We start from the raw sequence: 6031 nt of genomic DNA, 5'->3' as shown, positions 1-6031 counted from the left end.
GCATTGGTGGTTCAGTGGTAGAATTCTCGCCTGCCACGCGGGAGGCCCGGGTTCGATTCCCGGCCAATGCATTGAGGTCTTTTTCCACCCCACCCCCCCTTCTTATCCGTAATATTCCTTCCCAAAATTACTATTAAAGGATTTTTGTTGGGCTTTTTTGGTTACTTTTAAAGGAAAGGAATGTCACTCAAAAGCCTGCCTTCCCGCTTCCTCCAAGACGTGGGCGGAGCCGGAGGCGAACCTCGCAGGCTGCAGGGTCCTAAAAGGTCCCCACAGCCGGCGGTCCCCTGCGCTGCCCTCTGCCCGTGTACGTCCTTAAAGTATGTATTCTGGGCTCCGAATTTCCCTTTTATCCTAAGTCCTGGGCCAGAGACCACAAGAGAAAGAAAACGCAACAGTGCGATGGCGCTGTGGTCACACCGCCCCTCCAGCTGCCCCCAAAGACTAGATTATGGGGCTGGGGAGAGGGTTCCAGGGGTCTTCTTCCACCACAGATCTTTTCCTCTACGTTGTTGTCAAATTACATTTTGAGCGTGGATCAGTTCTCATGGCAGGGCCACCTGGACACTCAATGCCCACCAGTGTCCCTGTCAGCCTCTTTTCCACGGGCACCATCCCAAGGGGCTACCCCCTCTGCTCCAGCCTCTATGGGGGTCCTTTCCACGCCCTCAGAGTCTCCTGGGGTCAGGGGGTCTCGGGCAGCCGCCTCTGCCCCAGGCCCTACTATCCCTCTGCAGAGTCCAGCTCCTGGGTCAGTTCCCCCATGTGGGATCCCAATCCTAAGGGCCATACGAGCCTGTCAGGGCTCAGGTTGGTAAATGGCGGGGTGGGAGCCAGGAAATCTGAAGAGGGTGACCTCAACTGATGGCTGAATACCGAGGTCCCCCAGAAAGAGGTCGTGTCAACACGCCAGTGAGCTAACAGTGAGAGAGAACCACTTTCCCGTCCATCACAGAGGAAACTAGAAAGCCATGAAAACGGACACCCTCTGCAGGAAGTTCAGCCTAAGAGGGGAAACCTGTCACTCTGCGTCACTGAAGTTACCCACATTTAAAGATCTACAGTTACCCCAAGTTCACACCACCCACCCAAAATGAACCCTTTGCCATTACATCGACTGCCACTCACAGAAACCCTGCCCGACAAGGAAAAATTGTCCCGCTGGGTGTTTGAGACTGTAAACCTTCGTGAAGGCAGACTACCACATCTTTCATGGAGAGGCTGCTGGAACGAAACCACTGACTTTCTCAGTCAGCAGGCTGGCACTTTAATCACTACAGCACCAGGGTTGCCAGCATGTGCCCCTCAGCCCCACGTGGAGGCAGTGAGAAGGGATCTGGCATGAAGCACTCAGGTGACAAAGGCTCAGGTAGCTGCTGGTCACAACTCTCTCCAGGGCAGAGGTTCAGGGACAGAGGAGCAGCTGCCACAACCCACCAGGCCACTTCCAGGAAGAAGAATCAAGGTGGAAACCCAGAATAAAGTGGGTCTCATGGGGTGACAGCAGGGCTGTTCCCAACAGCCACCACCTCCCCTGCCACCCCCTTGACTGCCCCCCACCCTAGAGACCCTTCTGTAGTGAACCTCTGGTCAGGCCAGGGCTGCCTGAGGGGACCGAGGCCAATGCACCACTCTGTTACAGCTCATGAGCCTAGAGTTCCTGACATTGTTCACGGATTTCTGGAAAAAATCTATTTATGCTTTCCAAAATAGGGACAAGATGTTATCCAGAAAGTTCCCAAATGCCTGTACTAGGAAAAGGTTCCAAGGGTAAGGTGGCCTGCAGAAGACCCACCCTCAGCTCCAGCCAGGAAAATGGTGGTCAGACCAAGTCAGCTAGTAGAAGCCTTCTCACCCACGTTGGCCAGGGCCCTTTTCAAGTCCCAGGGAGCCTTGGGCCCGACCAGGGTGTGCAGTGAGGCCCAGATCCCCAACAAGCCAGGCCCAGATGATGACAGGCCTCGGTCCGCCCCAGCCAGACTCACCAGAAGATGGCCGTGCTGTGCTGCCTCTTGGGACCAGGCCGCGCCGAGCCAGGCTTGAGCTCTCGGGCCATGTCCACGTTTAAAGAGAGATCACGAGAGTCCACGTTTAAAGAGAGATCACGAGAGCAGGACAGCTTGTAAGGGTCCTTGAGGGACACTGGTCCTGGGCGGGCTACTTCTCCAGTGTCCTGCTGCTGCCCGCCTGGCAGGGAAAAAGCTGGACGCAGCCTCTGCCCGCCCACCTGCCTGCTGCCAGGCCCACACCCTGCACCTGCCTGGGACTAAGCTTGGCTCATCTCATCAGAGGCAGCACTGCTTACATCATTTTAGCGTTCATGAGCCTCTGGGACAGACAGACAGACAGACAGACAGACATGAGGGGACAAAATATGCAGGCAGACCCGAGAGACAGTGCAGGTTCACTTCCAGCCTTCCCCGATAAAGCCAGAATCACAAGAAAGTGAATCACATGGATGTGTCGGTTTTTTACACTGTGTCTAAAAAGCTCTGGTGGTCTCGAGGATAAGGAGTTTTCCAGCCAACCCAAAGGCAGGCATTTTCAATCCACTGACTATTCCATGGGAGAAAGACAGGCCATGTCTCAAGTGACTTGAAAACATGAAAAATAAGCTGGTTTTGACTTAATGACAGTAAATTGGAGCTCTGGTTTTGGGTGTTAACCCCCCCCCCCAAGAAGTATACAACAGTAGGATGGAAAGGTTTTAAATATTGTGGGACTGACCAGAGTGTGACACAGTGGTGAGCAGTGAGCAGACTGCTGTTGAGAGAACGGCCTCCGCAGACACAGGATGACCACCACCGCTGATCTGTGGATGACGTTGTAATCCGTAAAAAGCAACAAGGTGAGGTTTGCCTGCGCCGAGAACTCAAAGGAAAATGGTCTCCCGGCAGGCTGGCAGCAAGACGTGGTGTCCCTGGCGCCTGAGTGGGTGATAGGCTCCTCACGCCCACAGGTGGAGGTGGCCCTGATTCTTGGCACATTTGGAGGGATGTTTATGTTTAATCAATTCTAATGGAAGTGAATTTTACAGCTTTACAATTCAGATGTGGAGCCCCTGAACCTTATTAAAAACCAACATGCTTACTGGTGCCCATAGAATGACATCATGTTTGGAAAGGTGGAGGGATGGTGGAGGAAAGGAAGACCCTCAAGCAGGTGGACTGAGTGACTGCAGCAGTGGACTTGAGTGTGTCAGAGACTGTTAGGGTGGCACGGGATAGGACAGGGTTCAGGTCTGTTCACTGGGTCACTCTGACTCAACAGCACCTAACAAGTACTAGCCAGAGGCAGATTTGTGAGACCACCCTGAGGTGTCCTACATTCTGCACAATGGTTCCTGGTGGACCATCCTGCCCAAGGACACAGAGAGCTGGGCTCCAGGAGGGACTGTGACAGGTGACACCCAGGGACATGGCAGCTGGTCCTCTGTGTAGTCTGGGTTTCAGTGTCTGTTACTTTGGCATAATTCCCATCACATTTGCAATGAGGAGAGGCGACCGAAAACCACATGCGTGACCACCAGTCAGGACACAGCATGCAGGCACATGCGAATGCTTGGTCTCCCGAGGCAGAGAGGGCAGCACTCCGAGGAGCTGGCTGTTCCTCTCAGGCTAGCCAACCAGATCCTGAACTTCAGAGGGAGGGAGGACAGGCCATGAGCAGCGTCCCATGAGGGATATTCCAGAAACCACCCACTGCCTAGCCAGCAATCCAGAGCAGGCAGGACCCCTCACCACCAAGGGCCTGTGAAGCCTGGTGCTAATCCATCACCACCAGCAACACCTTATGTCCTCCTGGCCACCTACCACCTGCAGCCCAGAGCAGACAAGGGTGGGGGTGCAATGACAGGGGGCAGAGCACTGTCTGCACTATACTCATCTCCCTCAAAGACCCAAGATAGGTTTCCTGAGAAACACTCCCTCCTGGGTGCCCCAGCCTGTGAGCGTCTGACTCTGAGGCACGTGGACAGGACTGTTAACAGCTGGGACTCATGCCAGCAAATGGGTCAAGGGCAGGATAGGTGAAGTCAGGAGGATGGCCTTGAACAAGGAAGGGTGTGAACAGGTTGAACACCAGGTCCCTGAAGACTCCCAGCCACATCCACGGCAAACCATCAGATAGATGCAGACTGTCACTCCCACTGTGTTCCCAGAAGAAAAGAAAGGGTCGTTTAATCATTCTCAACATAAAGATGGTGTCAGCAACCAACTACAACTCCTGCCACTGTGGTCTCCAAATCCAAGGTCTCTGAGCTTTCCAGCACTCCAAATGCCTTCAGCTGAGAGTCACCAGAACCTGCTTCTGCTGCTTACAACCAGGAACCCTAATACAAAGAAAGGAACCAGGAGTGGGTGGAGCAAGAGCCCTGCAGGAAATGGGACAACCTAAGACTAACAATGCCAGACGACAGTGACAATCCAACTAGCATTAAGGGACAGGACACCAGCAGTGCCTGGCATGCCATGATGAGACAGTAAATCCTGTGGTCTCCCAGAGCAAAGCGCCCATCAAAGGAAGGGCTTTCAGGGACCGGAGGACCCCTGCCATGGGAGGGGAAGGCGATCAGGATGAAGGCAAGTGCTTGCACATGGCAACTGTACTGACGGCACCAAGCAGCTTAAAGGAAAAGACAGACAAGCTGACAGTCTAAATTCTTGGCTGAAGGCATGGTAACAAAGCTGGGAAATTTTTTAATCTTGTAGCTACAAGGCTGACAGAGTGAAAAAACAAACAAACAAAAGCCATGGTTATTCACACCCTTGATAGTTCCCTCATTGGGAAAGGGTCAAGATTGGAGACCAGAGATGACTAGAATGGGTACCTAGGGGAGAGCTGCAAGACCCAAGTGCCCCACAAGGGCCAGCTCTGCAGCCAAATATACCCCCTTCCTCATTCGGAAGATGCTGATGACAGAAACCAGCTGGCTTTTTTTTTTTTTTATCAAGTCCATCTTCCTCTCTTCCTGGGCACATGTCAAGATGGCTATAGATTTCCCTAAGGGAACACTAGTGCCTGTATAATGGGCTCCCCATGGTTGTTCATGGCAGAAGTGTAGTGGGGACATGTGGATTCTGGGTGACCCCAGAGGATCCGTGCACACGACTTCCCAAGTCATCTAAGGTACCTGCTTTTTTGAGGGCAATTCAGAAAACAGGAGAATGAGTGGGTCACCTGGGAGGATGCTGTGGCTCAGGCCTGCAAGTGGTGGGCTGCTTTCTCATCCTTAACCATGGCTACATACCTACATGCGAGGGAGCCTAAGAAATGCCTCTTGTTTAGGGTCAACAAGCACGCGGGGAGGGTCTCTGTATTTACAAGGCAGTTTTATTTTGGAGGAACACTCTTCCAAGTGGTACAGCACTCTTCTGTCAATATGCTGTACCGAGGTAACCTGCAGTTGCTGTGATGTTGAACCTTGTGCCACTGGGGTGTCAAGTGCCGTAACGGCGACCCATGGTGGACAGTGTTTGGTGGAGCTCCCAGTTTTTGGACAGGTTTGGAAACAGGAGTGGCATCTACTTCCTAAACAATATGCCTCTGGAAACTCTATGAACTTTCATAAATGACAACAGTTACAGAAAGGCTTCAGGCTTTTTGTTCATAGGGTCTCTATGAGTCGTGCTTGACTCAGTGGCAACCAACAACAACGTGTGGGTCCATTCCAACACAGAAAACAGAGATTCTTAGAGCTCGCACAATAAGTGACATCATGATAAACACAGAAAAGATGTAAGTTCTTAGTAATTTTATTTCACTTGGATCCACAATCAACACCCATGGAAGCAGCAGTCAAGAAATCAAGTGATGGATACTGCACTTGGTAAATTTGCTGCCAAAGACCTTGGCTGAGTGTTAAAAGGCAGAGAGATCACTTTGAAGACTAAAGTGGGCCTGACCACATGGTATTTTCAATCATCTGATATATACATACACAGACACACAAGGAACCTAACAGTGAACAAAGAGGACTGAGGGAGAACTGATGCTTTGGGTTGTGGTTTTGGTAAAGAATATAAAAATGTTC

The 6031-nt window shown here is 52.0% G+C and overlaps 1 non-coding gene across 1 annotated transcript; it reads left to right on the top strand.

The window, feature by feature from the left end:
* On the top strand, window positions 1-71 carry TRNAG-GCC. Its single transcript has one exon. It is a non-coding gene; the product is annotated as a tRNA-Gly (tRNA).
* The last annotated feature ends 5960 nt before the right edge of the window (window positions 72-6031 follow it).

Source organism: Elephantulus edwardii, unplaced genomic scaffold, assembly GCF_000299155.1.
Source record: "Elephantulus edwardii isolate Elephantulus edwardi_28Jun2011 unplaced genomic scaffold, EleEdw1.0 scaffold00001, whole genome shotgun sequence".
In the NCBI taxonomy this organism is placed as follows: Eukaryota; Metazoa; Chordata; class Mammalia; order Macroscelidea; family Macroscelididae; genus Elephantulus; species Elephantulus edwardii.
This window is presented reverse-complemented; position numbering and strand designations above follow the sequence as displayed.